Below are 20,594 nucleotides of genomic sequence, written 5' to 3'. Positions count from 1 at the left end.
GTGTCATCTCTGCCACCTTGGTGTGAATGCCCCTTTTCAGGCTCAGCCACTTCAGACTCTGCAGGTTTCCCTGCTTTGCTCACTACTGAGTTTCCTGGAACACACTCCCTTCACGGAAAACAATCCAATTCAATCCTTGGCCCCAGGACACCTGACCTGCTTATTGGCCAGCTCCCAGCCCTCATCAACTATTGTTAGAGAATAGGATTAGACAGCTGGCCCTACATTCACAGGAGCGCCTGATGCAATGTTTTTAAACCTGGACTAGGCCACCTGAACAATTTGCAACTAACTTGTTTTCCTCCTACATCAGCTTTGGAATGGAATCCAATGAAAGGCAGCCCTAGGGTCTCTACCAGATAGAATAGCAGCTGACGAAAGGCAAAGAGAGCAGAATGCACAAAAATAATATCATGCATTGCGGGGCAGGACAAGATAGCCAGGAGCCATGTGGAGGGAAGGTCAGAGTCTGAGGTTTAAACGAGAACCAAAATTCAGGTCTTGCATTGGAGTCTTGGCTGATTTAGTTTTATTTCAGTCAAGGTCATGTAAGCACCCAGTGCCTGAAGCATGGACAGACAGGAACCCAGGGCAGCGGTTGTGACTGGGGAGCAACCTCATGTTTTAAAATTAACCGCTTCCCTCAGTGGGTGGCAAAATAAAAGAGAACACAAAATCACTCAGTGTGCACCGAGATGGAGAACTCTTGGGCTTGAATTTTAGCACCATTTTGTCCCTGATAAAAAGTGTGCGATCTTGCTGCAATGTGTGATTCTGAATCCTTGGAGGTCCCTGAATTGTCTATGAACTAAAGCTATGAGTAGAATATTATTTTCAAAGCAGGTAACATTATGATTTCTGCATATTCTTTCAGGATTCTTCAGTCTTTGGTCCTCCAAGCAGACTTCCTGAGTCTTATTTGCAGAGGGAATTGTCTCCTCAGAGACAATCTGTTTGCAGATTCCTTGTGAGCCAATAGCACTGAAACAGCATGAGAAACTACTCCCGTGACTAGCCATCTTTAGACTCAGAGCCCATGGAAGTGTCTGTCTTCCTGGGGCTTGAAGGGGTCGAGGGATGAATACCAGACCCACCCCTATCCTTTGGGCAGAAGCTGATTATTTCCCACAGTCTCCTGGCCCAGACACAACGTCTTTAGAACACAGCCAAGAATGTTTCCTGGAGTTTAATGCCGCCTGGGGGTCATGGGAGCGACGTTGCACAATGATTAATGACAGGGAACGCTTAGTCAGGATTATGTTTAATTTATACTTAGGTGTTGGCAATTTCTCGTAGACAATTATTTCTCCAGGATGTCTCCTGATTCCCTCTGAGCTGTATGACCGTCACTGTTAGATGTGTATTTGGGATCCCAGAACTTCGTGAATAGCTAATGGCAGACCCAGGATTGCCAGTGTGTTCCTATCTAGCACCTGTCTCCCATTGTTCCTCAAATGATGATTGTATTTCCTCAAATGATGATACTTTCTTCCATTTATAGAACTGTTTGGCTAGTTGCATACTGCCAGAAAGAGAGAGAGAGAGAGAGAGAGAGAGAGAGAGAGAGAACAGAACAAAGAGAAAAAATTAGTATCCTTATATTCTGGGATATTTGCATTCCAAAGTCCATGAAATAAGGTGTATTCTAAAATTCTGTTACTTTATTTTAAATAGCCACACTTAATCTGATTGACAATTTTTGACTCAGCTCAAAATACAGATACTCACCTCAATCTCTTATACTTAAATTTTGATGTAAAATCTGAATCTCTGAGATTTGTTTTTTTAGAGGAAATGAGGTTTCATGTGATTTCCTGAGGAAACTGGAAATTTAACTACTTTAGTAAATAAGAAGCTAAAAAACAAAAATCGCATGATGATCGTGGGAAGGGAGAATCACTCTGACATGGCCATATTGCCTTGGTGGGCTGAAATCTGGAGATCTCTATGAAAATAGCTGATGAACACTTGTTTCTGTTGCTTCATCAGTCTTCATTACTACGATGTTACTATTCTCAGGTGAGAAGCCTAGGTTGGCCTCCTGTGGCTTGGTCCCGATTGAGCATGTTTTGGAGAGAACCTGATTTCCACATTCATGTGGATCAATTGGCTATGTGAGCTCCAGCTTCTTCTTGATGCTGTGGTCAAACAATGTCCACAACAAGAATTTAGTCACAATAATCCTCTCTTTTATCTACACGATCTCATGTTATCATTTTATTCTTTTAATATAATGAGGGTAATTTGGTATCAAGCTATAGTTGCACTGTTTCCTTCACCTTTTTCAACTAACTTATCAGTTGAGGGAAAAAAATCAGTTTCCAGACATGTAAATTAAATTGATCTTACCGTCTTCTCAGATGTTAGGCTTGATCCAAAGCCCACCAACATGTGTGCCATATCCTGGGAAAATAAGACCAAATCTGTCTTTTAAAAATGATTGTGAGTGCCTGGGTGTGTATGGTGGCTCACACCTATAATTGCAACACGTTGAGGGGTCAGGGTGGGCAAATTGCTTGAGCCCACAAATTTGAGACCTGCCTGGGCAACATGGTGAGACCTTGTCTCTACAAAAAATACAAAAATTAGCTGGAAGTGGTGGCACGTGCCTGTAGTCCCAGCTACTTGAGAAGCTGAGATGGAAGGATCACCTGAGCCTGGAGAGGTAGAGGCTACAGTTTGTGGTGATGGCACCACTGTGCTCCAGTGTGGCGGACAGAGTGAGACCCTGTCTCAAAAATAAAATAGTTGTGGTTATTTTATACTTGAGAAGTGTTTGTTGTCAACATAGCATCTTACCTATGAAATATGACCCAATCTTATTATTGAAACTGGAACTTGTGGATTAATTTTAATTAACATTCCTTTTCAAGTACCTAGTGCTATGAAAAGGTAGACATTGGCTGGTGTAGGAAAGTGGAATGAGTCTTGATTGTCTTCACAAACTGACAACAGCAGGCAGGGAATCCAGGGTACACAGAAACGGAATGGAGTTTGCCAAGACACTTGAAAAACAACTTGTTTTTGTATATTTCTTTTAACTGTGACTTTGTGAAACATATTTGGATGATTTAATTAACCTCACTAAGCCTCACTTATTCGGTTGTAAAAGGAAAAAAAACAACTGAAACTAATCCGTTGCTTTATTGTGAGGATTAAATCAGAGGCGGCATGGGCTGGGCACTAATAAACACTCAATAAATATTAGCATTTTCTTTTTTTTAATGAGGGCGGAACAATTATAGCCTCAAGTGTCACATTCAATGTGATTCAAGTCATGCCCTCTCACTTGAAGTTGAGGGTCACAGGCTTTTATTCCAGAACTTCTTTAAAGTCCCGTCGTACTGAAGTCAAAGGGTTAAAGAGTTTCCAAAATATTTTGACCCTTTTAAAATTATTCAGGGTGAGCTTTCTACTGAGCCCTGATAAAATCAAACATAAGTTAAGAATCGACCCATCACGTTTAAAGCTTACTTGCTGCTCAATTCTAAGGCATGCTTTTATATATATTTTAGTGTTGGTGGGGGGTTTTATTTGTTTTATTTTTGAGAGGGAGTCTCACTTCCATCACATAGGCTGAGTGCAATGGCATGATCTCTGCTCACTACAACCTCTACCTCCTGGGTTCAAGCAATTTTCTTTCCTCAACCTCCCTAGTAGCTGGGATTACAGGTGTGCCACCGCACTTGACTAATTTTTGTATTTTTAGTAGAGACTGGGTTTTGCCGTGTTGGTCAGGCTGGTCTTGAACTCCTGACCTCAGGTGATCCACCCACCTCAGCCTCCCAAAGTGCTAGGATTACAGGCATGAGCCAACACACCTGGCCATATTTTAGTGTTCTATATCAGTTAGCTTTAATCAATTTTGCCTTTAATCAATATCTACATGTAATTTAGAGTTTCTCTCTTCTGCCCATCCCCTTTTGAACTGATAGTTTGTCTCAGAATCAATGTTGATGTAAAATTAAGTACAGTGTAGGCGTATGTTATTTTTTAAATCCTCTGTGAGTTTTATAATTTCTTTTATAAAAACCATCTTATTCAGTAAGAATTCATGGAGTATTAGCATTTATTAGGATGTCTATTTTAATATGGAGTTGATTCTGATGGAAAAGCTTAATTGATTACACCTCAGGCCCATCTTTGCTTTTAGTTTTCCACAAAAAGCCCACATGAATGAGCCACTTTGTCACTTCTCTTAACCATAGGACTAAAGTCTAGGAGGAAACAACACTTCTGGAATGAAGCCATGCAATCCCTGGAAAGGAACTCAGCATCAACTCAGGCAGTGACCCACTGTGGTTGGCCATACGAACACCTGCGAGGCAAACCCCATGATTTTCTCTGGGTTCTGCCTCTGCCAAACCTTTTATGCTGGGTCTAAAAGGAATGAGAATGGTTTTCTATGAAGACCAGTGTGTAAGGACACAGCAACATTCCTCAGCTTCAAATACTTATAATTTCCTTCTTCTAGTATTAGCAAATTTTGGCTTTAGATGATACTAATGCATATAGATAAGAGATGTGTTATCAATATAAGCATATTGATATTACATACAATATTCTATAAAATATATTAACTCCAACCTGTATGTCTAACAGTAATATAATTTATATTATTAATATTATAGTACAGTGAACTCTCTGTGTTCATGTGTTCTCCCACCAGCCACAGATTGAAAATATTTGAAAAAAATGCATGATTGAATCTGAATTGAAAACATACAAACTTGTCATAATTCCCTAAATAATACATTATCACAACTATTTACATAGCATTTACATTGTATTAAGCATTATAGGTAGCCTAGAGGTGATTTAACACATACAGGAGGATGTGCATATGATCGATGCAAATACTATGCCATTTTATATCATGGGCTTGAACAAACAAGAATTTTGGTATGAAAGTGGGGGCTGGAGTCTACTCTGTTGAGGGACAACTGTAATCACATATATTTATTTTTTGGTAATACCACTATCAGCAAATTCTACATCAAACAGAGCAAGATTCATAGATATCACATAGACAAATGCACATTTGAATTATAGAATGTTGGGCTGGATTGTATAGATTTATAAAGATGCTCTATCATTTATCAGTTAAGCAAGGTTCAGCTTAGATTTTTGGCTAATTTGAATTTATTTGACTTTGAAAGTGGAAGAAGTTAAAGTTATAATTCAGTGATAAAATAAGAAAGATTATGATATTTGAGAATAGTATTTTTATTCTTCACTGGAATCTCTATACCTGGCAGAATGAGAGGCTGATTTTATGAACAATGCAAAGCCCTGTTAGAAAAGGAAGGAGGCCAGGCCCAATGGTTCACACCTGTAATTCCAGCATTTTGAGAGGCCGAGGCAGGTGTATCACTTGAGCGCAGGAGTTCAAGACCAGCCTGGGCAATACAATGAAAACCCATCTCTACAAAAAATATAAAAAGTTAGCCAGGTGTGGTGGCATGTGTCTGTAATCACAGCTACTAGGAAGGCTGAGGTGGGAGGATCCCTTGAGCTCAGGAGGTGGAGGTTGCAGTGAGCCAAAATCACGCCACTGCTTTCCAGCCTGAGCAACAGATTGAGAACCCATCTCAAAAAAAAAAAAAAAAAAAAAAAAGTCAATTAAAAAAAAAGAACAGAAAGGAGACATCCTTCTTATTCCACCTGGTTAAAGTTTTCACCTTGGGGGCAGTGCTGTGGATGAGGATAATAAAATTACAGATGTATAAAAATACTCTGATAGAAAAATGAGATGAGGGTGAAAACTAACAAAAGAAAAAGTGCATATGATTAATTCACATATGAAATATATATAACCTTACTAATAAAGCAATGCAGTAGAAATTACAATTTTAATGTATCGTATTTACCTTTCAAACACAGATGCAAAAAAATTATTTCCCTTGATGAGCACATGGCAAAATAAACATTCTCACACACTTCAAGCGACTTATTGGAAACTCCACAACTCCACAATATACATTAAAAGACTTAAAAATCTTTAAGCCCGACCCAATAAATTCATTTTTAGAAATATACACTAAGGGGAAAAAAGAGATGCATGTTCATTTTATGTTTAATGGAGACCTAATGTGTTCCATAAGAGAACAAACAAATTTATGAATATGAAATACTTTAGAGTAATTAAAAATGTTTTCAAATAAATATTTAACAACATGGAAAAATGTTAATGATTAGTGGGAAACTGCATTGTTGTATGAAAAAAGCAGGGAAACCATATTACATATATATTCTATTTCCAATTTATTAAACAGATATATACAGAAGTTTTCCTGGGACCAACATTGTGGTCATATTTTTTAGGGACATAGGAAATGTCACATTGGGTCAGGTTCAGGTTCAAAAGTCAAAGGAGTCTCCAGGCCACATTTCAGGAGGACATAATTGCTCTCCTAAGGGGTGTTTATTATTAAACCTAAACTTTCAAGGGAAAATTTCTAGGAGAGCATTGAGAATCAAGAACTATTAGGATGTATCAGCTAAATGAGGTGTCAACAAAAACCAAGCGTAGTCTTGTATGAAGCCCAGAACTGGCATTTCCCTGCTCTTGGTCATTCCTTTCCATCCTGTGGTTATCTAGGTCAGGCTTCTCAAACATCACCATGGCAGATGCATCATTTGGAGATATTGCAAAAGTGCAGACTCTGACTCCCTAGATCTAGGGATGATATTCTGCATTTCTTACAAAATCCCAGGTGCTGCTGCTGCTGCTGCTGCTGCTGCTGCTGCTGCTGGTGGTCTAGACCACATTTTCAGAATTGAGGATTTAAACAGTCGGCACCTGGAGAGCTGGGACAAAGCTTCCACTTGATTCTTATTTGTAGGTTGTTTTTTCATAGCTAAGTCAGTGGCAACTCTCACCCCTTTGTTTCTCCATTAGCAATTGTTCTTTTTTGTTTGTTTTTATTATCTATTTAATTTTTAATTTTGGGAGTACATAGTCGGTGGATATATTTATGAGAAACATGAGCTATTTTGATACAGGCATGCAATGCGAAATAAGCATATCAGGATAAATGGGTCATCTGTCACCTCAAGCATGTATCCTCACTTTGTGTTACAAACAATGCAATCATACTCTTATTTTTAAATGTACAATAAACTGTTTCTGACTGTAGCCACCCTGTTGTGCTATCAGAATAGATCTTATTCTATCTAACTATATTTTTGTACCCACTAACCATCTCCACCTCCCTCCCTCCACTACCTCTGGTAACCATCCTCCTACTGTCTATCTCCATGAGTTTGTTTTAATTTTTAGCTCCTGTAAATAAGTGAGAACATGCGAAGTTTGACTTTCTGTGCCTGGCTTATTTAACTTAATATAATGACTTCCAGTTTCATATATATTGTTGCAAAAGACAGAATCTCATTCTTTTCATGGCTGAACAGTACTCCGTTCTGTATATGGACCACATTTTCTTTATCCATTTGTCTGTTGATAAGCTCTCAGGTTGCTGCAATGAACATGAGAGTACAGGTATCTTCTATGTACTGATTTCCTTTATTTTGACTAAATGCCTAGGAGTAAATGCCTAGAGCTGGATCATATGGTAGCTCTATTTTTAGTTTTTGAGGAACCTCAAAACTGTTTTCCATAGTAATTGTACTAATTTACATACCCACCAACAGTGTAGGAGGGTTAACTTTTCTCCACATCCTCACCAGTGTTTGTTATCATCTGTCTTTTGGATAAAAGCTATCTTACTGGGGTGAGATGATATTACACTGCGATTTTGATTTGCATTTCTCTGATGATCAATGATGTTGAGCACCTTTTCATATACCTGTTTGCTATTCATATGTCTTCTTTTGAAAATATCTATTTAGATCATTTGACCATTTTTAATTGGATTATTAGATTTTTTTCCTATAGAATTGTTTGAACTTCTTATATATTCTGATTATTAATTCCTTATCAGATGAGTAGTCTGTAAATATTTTCTCTCACTCTTTAGGTTGTCTCTTCACTTTGTTGATTGTTTCCTTTGCTGTGAAGGTTTTTAACTTGATATAATCTCATTTGTCCATTTTTTTTCCTTGGTTGCCTGTGCTTATGGGGTACTGTGTAAGAAATTTTTGTCAAGGACAATGACCTGGAGAGTCTCCCCAATATTTCCTCTGAGTAGTTTTATACTTTGAGGTCTTATATTTAATTATTTAATACAATTTGACTTGATTTTTGTATATGGAAAGAAGTAAGGGTTTAGAAGGTTTTCATTATTCTGAACATAAATATCAAATTTTCCCAGCACTATTTATTAAAGACACTATTTTCTTCCCAATGTAGGTTCTTGGCACCTTTGTCAAAAATGAGTTCATTGTAGACATATAGATTTGTTTCTGGTTCTCTATTCTGTTCCATTGGTCTGTGTGTTTTAATGTAAATATCATTCTATTTTAGTTACTTTAGCTTTGTAATATAATTTGAAGTCAGGTAATATGATTCCTCCAGTTTTGTTTTGTTTTGTTTTGTTTTGCTCAGGGTGGCTTTAGCTATTCTGGGTCCTTTGTGATTCCATATATGTTTCAGAATTGCTTTTTGTATTTCTTTGAAAAACGTTATTGGTATTTTTATAGGACCTTGAATCTGCAGATGCTTTAGTTAGCATAGAAATTTTGACATTAATTCTTCCAATCCATGAACATGGAGTATCTTACCATTTTTTGTATCCTCTTCAATTTCTTTCATTAACATTTTATCGTTTTCATTGCAGAGATTTTTCACTTCTTTGGCCAATTTCTAGGTATTTTGTTTTATTTGTAGCTATTGTAAGTGGGATTACTTTCTTGATTTCTTTTTCAGATTGTTTGATGTTGGCATATAGACATGCCACTGATTTTTATGTTGATTTTGTATCCTGCAACTTTACTGAATTTATTAGTTCTAATAATTTTTTGGTAAAGCCTTTAGATTTTTTTCAAATATAAGATTATATCATCTGCAAACAAGGATAATTTGACTTCTTCCTTTCCAATGTGGATCCCTTTTCTTTCTTTCTCTTGTCAGATTGCTCTAGCTAGGACTTCCAGCAATTGCTCTGTGTGATATGAAATTCCTTTATAATGACTATCAATCTTGGTTCTACATTATAATCACATGGGGTGATTTTTAAAACTTTGATTCCCGGGTCATACACCAGTAAAAGTAAATCAGAATTCCAGATATCTAGGTGATTCTAACGTGCAGCCGAAGTTAAGAACCACTCACTAGAGGAGTGTAGAACAAGTCTGGCTCTGGTCCAGGCTGCTAACGTTTTCTTTCTAAGTCTGGGTCCCTCTTTTGCCCTTAATGTTAACCTGAAAGTCAACCAAAAATAATTGCATCAGAAGCCTGCTTGCAAAGACAGGTCATCTGTTCTGAAGACAGAGAAAGTAGGTCACTTCAAGGAGACTCTACTAGAGAAAGGTCAATACAGGAACTAGAGACCACATTTTTCCTTGATTTTTCTGCTGTGGAATTATATCATAAATTTGTTCACAATCTTACCTTTCACTTTTGTGTCTTATGAACCTATTCTGTGAATCATTTCTGAAGAAATTATGATTTTTCTTCTTCAAGATTATGCAAACACTTTAAGACAAATATTCAGCTAATAATCAGGTAATTAAATAATCACAGATCCCAGGGAGCTTATAGGTACCCATGGAGCTAGCAGCACTCAGAGAAAGAGGTTCAGACAGATGAACCATTAAGAAGAGAGAAAACTTTTCCCTAGGAAATTGAAAGTGAGCATTCAAGCAAACTAAAACAGCCAGAACCATGTCATTTCTAAAGCAAAATTGAGAAGAGGAAGACCTTAAAATATATATAAAACATGATATTCATCACAGATTCTTAGTTTTCTATCCATCTTTTCAAATATCTAATTTCCTGATTAGTAGGTGACTACTGCGCACACAAAAAATGAAACAGAAAATGAAAGCTTTTCTCTACAAGCCACTCTCTGTATGCTACATATTTTAAGTGACTATAATTTATTTAAAACTTTTATTCTTATGACCCCCCCCCTCCAATTTTTTAATAACCTCATGATTTAGTTGGCTAGAGTATTTGTGCTCACTCAACAGGAAGAAAAAAAAAAAAAAAAAAAAAAGACATCAGTAGGGAAAAACAGCCACACCCAGACTGAAGAGAACAGCCGAATCCCTCAGGAAATTAGAGGAGAGTTCAAAGTTCTGAAACAATGTATTGTTCAGCCTATTACTCATCCTGAGCAAGGATATTCACTTGATACCTGAACATTGAGTTTTCAGAAAGGCTCCACAGTTATCCATTCACTCATCCATTCATTCATCCAACCAGTATTTATTGAGAACCTACTATGTTCCAGGCACTATTCCTAAGGGCAAAATATAAAAGTCATGGCCCTTGTCCTCAAGAGTTTAGATGCCAATGGGAGAAGCCAATTTATAAACAAAGGCAACAGGTAGAGCAGAGAAGAACTCAGGCTCAGGAGTCAGACAGATGGATATTTGAATCCCAGCTGTGCCATTTTCTCAGCTGTATGTTCACAGGTTATTTACAGCCTCAGTGTCTGCATCCATAGAATCCAGATAATAGTACCTATGTCAGAGGGTTGCTGCACAGGCTAAATAAAATCTTCCATGTAAAGCCACTTAGCCCACTACTGGCCATTTACTAAACAAGCCAGGAATGTGAGGCACGTGTGCGGTTCAGTGGTCGCACACAGAGAGAGGAGTGATTAATGTGGCTGGGGGACAGAGGCACTACTGTTTCAGGACTTTATGAATATAAAAAATACTGTGTTGAAAACAGCTCGCCAACTACGAGGGCTGGGAGGGAATGTCTTAAGTAGCTCTGTAGCCACAGAGCATTCAACTTATAGAAGACAGAGATACCTAATTATCACTGGGGCTGAAATAGAGGGAATCTTGATTAGTCTCAGACTCTGCAGTGCATCTTCTTTCCAACTCTCCTTTTGAACCTTTATATCTTGATAGTTTGTACTTCCTGTACACATATGTCTTCAGTTAAAAGATGAATTTCATAATAAAGCTTCCATGGCAGTGTTGTTGCTGTCAAATAAGATGATATATGTGAAATGCTGAACACTAAAGCATTGTACAAAATACACGAATGCACTAATTATGCCAGACAAGACAAAGTATTGTCTCCAAGAAGCACGCCAGGCAATCCTGATGACAACAGCCACAAAAGCCTCTCTAGAGCTATTCAGCTGCCCCCTGCTCTTCCCTGTCCCCAGCTACTCACAGCATTCCAGTCTGAGTTTAGAAAACCATGGGCTCCCCTCTAAGGGAACCTGAGCACAGTTGATGAAGGAAGGCACTGAGAATAATAAGAAAGTTGGGTATGAAAGGATGAGTTAGGAAAATTCCATAGACTGGTCAGAAGTTAGAATGTGCTTAGGAACCAAGGACCCATCCCCCCAGAGAGAAAGGGAAGCCTGAAAGGAATGAGTGGCATCTCTACTCACCTCCAGGAGGGCAGGTCATAGATCAGAAGATAAGAAATACACTTGCCTGAAAATGAGAAGATGGCAGACACTGAGCCAGAATAACTGTGACCCGGTGGCAATCATGGCATGTCCTAACCAGCCTACTTTTGCCTGGATGACAACTGTCCCCTGATCTGAGCCTGGTATTCTGGCCAGTGCGTAGACACATAAGAGCTACCCACTTCCTCCCATGATTCTTAACCTTTTCACACATGCTCATAATCACTAAAATACTTTTTAAGGCTTTTTTTTCCTCTGATCATTCCCACTTCCCCACTCCCTCCAATGAAATTTTAATATCACAGATATTCAGTGCATCTGTTTGCAGATGATGACCCTGTAAAGGGAATGGACTATTGCAATATCTAAGCTTTTCTTTGCTCCTCAGAGGTTAATTTTCACTCCTTCTCTGGGCACTGTAACTCCAATTGAGAATGAATATATTAAATTCCTCTTCTCCTTATACAAGAGAGACTCCTCCATCTCTAATACTTACAACCATGAACCTTGATAAGGACACCCCATCTCTTGCTGTTAAAACTCAAATCCACAAAATTGATATTATGTTCATGTACTCTACACCAAAGCTTTCTAAAATTCTGTTAAAATTCAAAATTTTGGAAGAAATTCCTTTAAAAATACCAGTACTAGGTACTGTCTATCAATTAAGCACTGGGCTGTATATTTTACACATCACCTCATTACATCCTCACATCACTCTAAGCATCACTGGTCTGCTTTAAAGATCAGGACTCTAGAGATCAGACAAGTCAATAGCAAACCCAAGGTTATCCTGTTGGTCAGTGGCAGAGCCTGGCATAAGCACAGCCTTGTCTGATTCCAAGAGTGTGGGTGGTAAGCACTATGAAACATGCTGGCATGCAGAAAGTAAGACTCTCACCTTGCTCACCTAGCTTCACTGGGAGTTTGCTTAGGAGCTTAGGAGTTCTGCTTATAAAGAGGTAATAGTTTTTAAAATATTCACATGTGTTTTCATTTCCACTTCTGCATGTCTTGCCTTCCTCCCAGGCAGCCTGAGATATGGAGTTAAGGTAGGCATGAAATTTGAATTATTCAACAACCAGTGCTGCACATGCATTAGCCAATCAGAACAGACCAATCACCAGCCAATGAGAATAGACCAGGCCCCAGCCAATCAGAAAAGTCCAGGCCTTACCATGGGAGCACAGTTCAGCTGCTTACTTCTTATTCCAGGTGTCCTCAGGGAGGGATTGAGCTGGTGGGGCATTGAGGGGCTTGGGGCAGCAGCTAGTCATCTACCAATGTGGATGCAGACTTCGTTCTACAAGACCTAGAGGTCCTTCCTTCCTGCCTGCCTGCCTGCCTGCCTGCCTGCTTTTTTTTTTTTTTTTTTTTTTTTTCAGTTCCTCTCTTGTTGCCCAGGTTACATTATTTTTTGTTTTCTCTGATTTGAAATTATATCATAAATTTGTTCACAGTTTTACATTTCCTTTTTGTGTCTTGTGAACCTATTCTGTGAATCATTTCTGAAGAAATTGATTTTTCTTCTTCAAGAATATGCAAACACTTTAAGACAAATATTCAGCTAATAATCAGGTAATTAAATAATCACAGGTACCCAGGGAGCTTATAGGTACCCATAGAGCTGACAGCGCTCAGAGAAAGAGATTCGAACAGATGAACCACTAAGCAGAGAAAAAACTTTTCCCTAGGAAGTTGAAAATGAGCATTCAAACGAACTAAAACAGCCAAAACCATGTTATTTCTAAAGCAAAATTGAAAAGAGGAAACCTTAAAATATGTATAAATGGTGCCATCTTGGCTCACTGCAACCTCTGCCTCCCAGGTTCAAGTGATTTTCCTGCCTTAGTCTCCCAAGTAGTTTGGATTACAGGTGCACGCCACCATGTCCGGCTAATTTTTGTATTTTTAGTAGAGATGGGGTTTCATCATGTTGTCCAGGCTGGTCTCCAATTCCTGATCTCAGGTGATCTGCCTGCCTTGGCCTCCAAAGTGCTGGGATTACAGGTGTCAGCCACCATGCCCAGCCACGTTCTTTCATAGTATAGAGGATGTTTCATAAAGACAGGTGTTGCCTTGGGGCACGCAGACAATAAGACACAGAGGGAGGGAAAGAAGCCCAAAGTCTGCCTGAGGATTTTGGGGAGGAGACAGGAGGAGACACAAAGGGAAAGCAAGGAGAGCAGAAGCCAGAACATCCTTCCCCACTCTGCCTTTTACACTTGACCTTGTCGGAAAAGGGGTTATTTAGAAACATCTGAGAATAAAGGGGACTTTCTCTGCTTCCCCTGCCTTATACGTGGGAACCTCTAAAATGGCACAAGAGCCACGGTCAGAAGGAGGCAGTGGAAGGAAGGTAGATAAACAGCTTTGGAGCAGTGCTCCCACCTCCCTCAACCTGGTATGCAGTGGTCCAGAGGGGATCAAAGCCTCCAGTGCCTGAGGCCTGGCAGAGGCCTGGCACCAGGACAAAGAAGCTGGTGAAACAGTAACTTTAAAATGTGTGGATGTTCAGAACCAGGGGTGGGAGTTGAAGTGTCTTTTGGAAACAAATGAAGATCAACCATAGGAAAACAGAGCAACCGTTTATTTAGAGCTTACTATAACAAGAGAGTGAGCTAGCATCAATTGCACTTTGGCAGAGACTCGAAGACAGGCACAAGAGTGGGAGAGCTTCATAGTGAAAAGATGCGAAGGCCTCAGGTGTGCCCTGATTGAAGGCTGCTGGCATGGGGAGGCCGTAGTTGGGCAGACTCAGAGCAGGGCATCCTACGGGATTGGATAGGGAAGCGTATTTGGCTTTCTCTAGTGGGTCCTAAATTGGAAGCAGGAACGAAAATAAGGATAAGTTGTGAGTTATTAATCAAGTTCTGGCTATTTAAGGCCAACTGATACAGAAGTGACTTTTTGGTTTTCAGGACTATTACTAGAGATAGCAATCTGGCCTTCTATAGTTTCAACTTGTAGGCTGGGCTGATTAGTGCAGATAAGGGGGCTGGTTTCTGGAGCAAGTTGTAGATCAGTGTTCTGTTTATATATGTGGCCTGGCCATTGTTCATTTGTATCTTCAGTCTCTCCATTTCAGCCCGAATGGCCATACAAGGTCAGTCACATATTAGTGGTCAGGACTTTGGATGAGAAACAATCCAGTCTTTTCCCAGCAGAGTCAGTGAGGATGCAATAGATGTATGTAGATCTAGGACCACCCCTCAGCCAAGATACTGACGTAAGTAACATGGAAGGATGACCTTTTGGAAAGGTAAGCATCATAGCATTGGCAGAGTTGTTCCAGAGGCTCTTCAGAGGACAGGCCACTCTTTCCATGTCCCTGTGCCTCCACCCACCACTCCTTCGAGCCATCTGGGCTCTGCTGTGTGCTTGCCTCATTTAACTCCAAGGAATGACTCTGAAGTTTGTCATTGAACTTTAGTTCAAGTCGAGACGTGTTGTTTTCCATGTTTTATTTACATACTATTTACTATGTGTTATTATTATAATTATTTTTTAGATTATGGAACAGGTGGTTTTATGTAGTGTTAAGGTTATGGATCCTTTGCAGAGCTCCTGAAATCACAATGCACAAGATATCACCAGGCTTTTAGCTGGTTTATTTGGTTGATCCTTATGAAATTGCCAATATTCCGTTGTTTTTGTCCTACAAAGTAGGGTTCAATCAAGAAAATGAATGAGTATTCTGAGTTTTACCTCTAAGAACCAACTGGGTGACTAGAAAATGCTTTTTAAAAAATCATGAGGCCAATTTTTAATTGTTTTTATTTAGAAAAACTGCAGATATCTGTGACAAATATGTAGATGGACACACACACACAAATGGTGGATAATCCTCTTAATATTTTTTTAAAGTATAGAGGTAGAAACTTTTAAAACATGCCCCTGTCTAATTCAGCAGAGCGGATTAACTATTACATAGGAACAGTTTCATGAACCATATTTTACTTCATTTCTTCCTTGCTCTACTGTTGATTAGGGACTTTTTTTTTTTTTTTTTTTTTGAGACGGAGTTTCGCTCTTGTTACCCAGGCTGGAGTGCAATGGCGAGGTCTCGGCTCACCGCAACCTCCGCCTCCTGGGTTCAGGCAATTCTCCTGCCTCAGCCTCCTGAGTAGCAGGGATTACAGGCACGCGCCACTATGCCCAGCTAATTTTTTTGTATTTTTAGTACAGACGGGGTTTCACCATGTTGACCAGGATGGTCTCGATCTCTTGACCTTGTAATCCACCTGCCTCGGCCTCCCAAAGTGCTGGGATTACATGCTTGAGCCACCGCACCCGGCCTGAGTAGGGACTTTTTTTTTAGACTTCAAAGTGATGCATTTGAATTCTCCTTCAAGGTGGAGTGATAATGAATAAGGTTCAGTTTCACCTCGTCTACAGAGAGTTGGCAAAGGGAAGGCAGAGCAAGGTGAGAAACACGGCTGCTGGCCTGTAAAGAAGCCTATAAACCAATATTAGGTAAACTGCAAGTAGTCACACATTTCTCCCTGGCTGTCAATTAAGCGGAGCCCATCACAGCTCCCTGATGTTGAAAAGCGTGTTTGTCATTGATTTTCTAATGTGCTGGTTGAAATCTTGTCAGCCACTGTAATTTAAAGTCCCCTGTAATTACACTTCTTGTAGGAGAGATTCTGATTATATTTTCTGTGCCAAAGTCTTGTCCTAAAATGTATTTCATGGTAAGTCAGAAGGGAGGCTGTAGCAACTGTTATCCCAAGAAGTGTGTAAGGCTCCCTGAAGACTTTTTCTTTAATTAATGAATTAGATATTGTATCCCCCGATGGAGGTCATTTCAGTCATCTTTCTTTCCTAATGGAGCAAAAACCTTTCACATGTGGGACAAGTTCAAGGTCAGGGAGTGTTGTCAGCAGAGTTACTGGAGTCTGAACTCTGAGCTGCCCACCAGGTTACATCACATTTTTTAGGTCAAAGATTTAAGGGTCCTCTGTCTGGACCATAGAGCTTTGATTCCTCTTGACACCGATTATTTTAAGCATCTCAGTCAGCATATATTAGCATTTCTCTTGGCATTTAATTGTAAAACAAACAAAAAAAAATTCTAAGATGCACACCCCCAGCCCCCCATCAACCATCTGAGTGGACCCCTCCTCTCAGTCAAGGGCATTCCAAAAATTAACCTGAAAAAAACTAGTTCAGGACATCATGGGAAGGGGGAGCCAGATATGCCTCATTACAGCCTCCTTCCTTTCGGAATTACTGATAGAACAGACCCTTTAAGTCTGATAAGACACATTTGCAATCTATTCTCTGAAGCCTGCAGCATGGAGGCTTCCTCTTCATGATAAAATCTTGGTCTCCACAACCCCTTCTCATAACATAATCATAACCCAGACATTCCTTTCTATCGATCATAACTCTTTTAACCAATTGCCAAGCAGAAAATATTTCAACCTGCCTGTGACCCAAAGCCCCCACTTCTAGTTGTCCCACCTTTCTGGACCAAACCAATGTACATCTTACACATATTGATTGATGCCTTGTCTCCCTAAAATGTATAAAAGCAAGGTGTGGCCCAACCACTTTGGGCATATGTTCTTAGGATCTCCTGAGGGCTGTGTCATGAGCCATTGGTCACCCATATTTGGCTCAGAATAAATTTCTTCAAATATTTTACAAAGTTTGACTTTTTGTTGACATAATCAAAAACAGACGAGCTCTACCTTACACTGTTAATTTTTCTTCTTTCTCTCATATCGTAAATCTAGTGAGCGAAGAAACCATATGCTCTACCTGAAAACACCTATTTCAATGCCAACCATAGATAAATATCTGTTGAGTGGTAAGTGGACCTTCATCTATATAACAAAGAACCCATCCAACTCCAAGAACCGAGTAGAGGCCGTAATTAGCACTATTGTTAATGTTACTAATTTGAACCTTAAGTGTAATGTTTATTTCATAAAACTGGAGGATTTTGAGGAGCCAGTGGGTGGGGAGGAAGCTATCCTATGTATGGACATTGTATAGAAGCACACAGGGACCTTAACCAAGGTAATGTGCTTTCAAATGCGAGAGCAAAATGCAAACAGACAATTAATCCAAATAATCTCCTGTATTCTCCCACAGAAAGGAGTTCTAAGGTTCTGGCCATTGGGCGTCTCTCCTACTCAATGCCTGCTGTGTGCTGCAAAGCAGGCTGCTCCAGCCTCTTGGCAAGATATCATCTCGTGAATTCTCCAATAATATCACTATAAGGTTTCTGTACACCAAAGAAATATAAAACCAAAGATATCACAGGAAATGTCAAACACACACACACACACACACACACACACACACACACACACACCCCTCACCCCCAGCTTCACCCCTGAGGGCCAATCATTCAACTTGAGAGTCTGGCAGTAAGAAAAAAGGACATGCAAAGAACAACAATGCAAACCCAAAAAAGCCTACTGATTCTTTGTCCCTATTTTGTTTGAAATGAAAACTTCACCTCAGAAACCAGAAAAACTGGGGAAACAACTGAAATCCCCAGAAAACATAAAACTCTCATTTTGTTTCCAGCACTGAACCTCCTGCTACTGCCCATTGCTGCATTTGCCAGATAACCCATTATGGGAGTAAAAAACGCCAGCCCTAACAAATAAATCATTCTGAAAGCTGGAGCTTCCCAAGGGTAACATCAGAGATTATCAGTCAGGCAGAAATGTTAACATCCATTTTCCCATCATTGTGAGGCCCTTTGTTAATGCATTTTTTTTTTCTTTGCAGAAAAGGCACAATGCCCTGCATTATGGGGACATTTTATGCAAATAGCACTTAACACTCTGTGAAACTCTGTATCAGACACTGTAACCCAGGCAAATACCTCTTACAGAAAGATTCTCATCCCAGTGCACAGCCACCTCACATGGCCCTGAGGACATTAAAGGACCAACCAACCCTTCATGTCTACTACCAAATGAAAATGATCAGGTTTTGAACAGTCTGAGCTCTGAGTGGTGGCCCAGGTAAGAGGGGGCTCTATTCAACAGCAGGAGAGGAACTCTTCCTCATCTCAGTTCCTGAGGCTGAAAGGGGGATCAGCTCCCAGGTCAATCTAACACTAGAAATCCTAGGAGTTCAGAGCTGGAAGTGCTGTATCATTTTATCTACTTACTTCAATATTGACACTGAAGCCTGGAAAGGTGATGGGACTTGCCTGAGCTCAGAAAGGCCACTCATAGGGAATCAGGACCAGAATCTAAATTTACTGGGCCCAGCTTGCTTCATTCATTCGTTCTTTTATTCATTGCCTTAATAAGCAGTAATAAGTAAGGCTGGGGCACTGTGCAGAGTTCTGAAAGAATAGCAATGAGTAAGATGTAGTCTATGCCCTCAGAACGCACTAACAGTCCAGAAGCAGAGGCAGAACTAAAACAATAGACACAATGGTAAAAGATTTGACGATATCAATGCCTGTCATCATAGAACTGGTTAAATAAATCGTGATACATCCATATAGTGGAATAGCAGGCAGTTGTTAAAACAATCATAGGATGATCTACATGTACTGACTGATGTGGAAAGATCTACAAGTTATATCACCAGGTGAAAAAAGCAAAGGCTATGTGGTAGATATCAGTCCAACTATGTCAACAATTATTTTTAATGTCAGTAGTATAAATGTACCAATTAAAAGATCCAGATTATCAGAGTGGATTAAAATAATCAATACATAACTATCTATTGCCTACAAGAAACACACTTCAAATATAAACATACACATAGATTAAAAGTAAATGATGGCCAAGCATGGTGGCTCACACCTGTAATCCCAGCACTTTGGGAGGCCAAGGTGGGCAGATCACTTGAGGTCAGGAGTTCAGGACCAGCCTGGCTAACATGGTGAAATCCCATGTTTACTAAAAATACAAAAATTAGCCAGGCATGGTAGCACAGGCCTGTAGTCCCAGCTACTCAGGAGACTGAGGCAGGAGAATCACTTGAACCTGGGAGGCAGAGGTTGCAGCCCAGATCATGCTACTGCATTCCAGCCTGGGTGAGAGTGAGACTCAGTCTCAAACAAAAACAAACAAACAAAAACAACTAAATGTTGCAGAAAGAAAGACTATGCTAATATTCATCAAAAGAAGGCAGAAGTCACTATATTACTTTGAGGCAAGCAGACCTCAAAGCAAAGAAGGTTACCAGGGATAAAAAGGGGCATTACATAATGGTAAGGAGGTCTTTCTCCAAGAGGATATAAATGAAGATCCAGCAGGGAGAAAGTTGGTAAGGACACATTTAAACCCAACAGTATAATCAACCAACTACCTATGACTGACATCCATAGACTACTTCACCCAACAAGAGCAGAATACATTGTCTTCTCAAGATGACCTGGAATATTCACCAAAGTAGACCACATTCTGGGTCATAAAACATACCTGAAAAAATTAAAGAGAATGAAAAATCATACACTGCCTGCTCTGAGAGCACAAAGGAATTAAAGTAGAAAACACTAACAACAACAACAACAAACTGGAAAAATCACAAAATACTTGGAGTCTAAATAACACATTTCTAATTAAAATGGTTTAAAGAAGAAACTCAAAAGAAATGTTAAAATATTATGAACTAAGTGAAAATAAAAACACAGCTTAGGCTAATTTGCAATGCGCAGCAAAAGCAATGCTTAGAGAGAAACTTATAACATTTAAAGTAAGAAAGATCTAAAAATCATCTAAGCTTTCACCTTAGGAAACATGAAAAAGAAGAACAAATTAAATCCAGGGGAAAGAGGCTTGCACAGTGGCTCACGCCTGTAATCCCAGCACTTTTGGAGGCTGAAGTGGGTGGATCACTTGAGGTCAGGAATTTGAGACTAGCCTGGCCAACGTGGCAAAACCCCATCTCTACTAATAATATAAAAATTAGCCAGGGTGTGGTGGCATGCACCTGTAAGCCCAGCTACTTGGGAGGCTGAGGCACAAGAAGCACTTGAACCCAGGAGCAGCAGGTTGCAGTGAGCCAGGATAACACCACTGCACTGCAGCCTGGGCAACAGAACTAGACTCTATCTCAAAAAGGAACAAAGAAAAATCCAGAGGGGACAGAAAACAACAAATG

At 39.7% G+C, this 20,594-nt stretch overlaps 1 long non-coding RNA gene across 1 annotated transcript; it reads right to left on the bottom strand.

The window, feature by feature from the left end:
* Nucleotides 1-1,208: 1,208 nt before the first annotated feature.
* Nucleotides 1,209-12,784, bottom strand: LOC141580953 (uncharacterized). The gene is made up of 4 exons (XR_012513381.1): nt 12,679-12,784; nt 11,481-11,526; nt 2,350-2,403; nt 1,209-1,522 (listed from the first exon to the last, which is right to left on the bottom strand). It is a non-coding gene; the product is annotated as an uncharacterized LOC141580953 (long non-coding RNA).
* Between the last annotated feature and the right edge of the window lie 7,810 nt (nt 12,785-20,594).

Source organism: Saimiri boliviensis, chromosome 13 (assembly GCF_048565385.1).
Source record: "Saimiri boliviensis isolate mSaiBol1 chromosome 13, mSaiBol1.pri, whole genome shotgun sequence".
In the NCBI taxonomy this organism is placed as follows: Eukaryota; Metazoa; Chordata; class Mammalia; order Primates; family Cebidae; genus Saimiri; species Saimiri boliviensis.
Note: the sequence above shows the minus strand (reverse complement) of the source record. Positions and strands in the feature narration are given on the sequence as shown.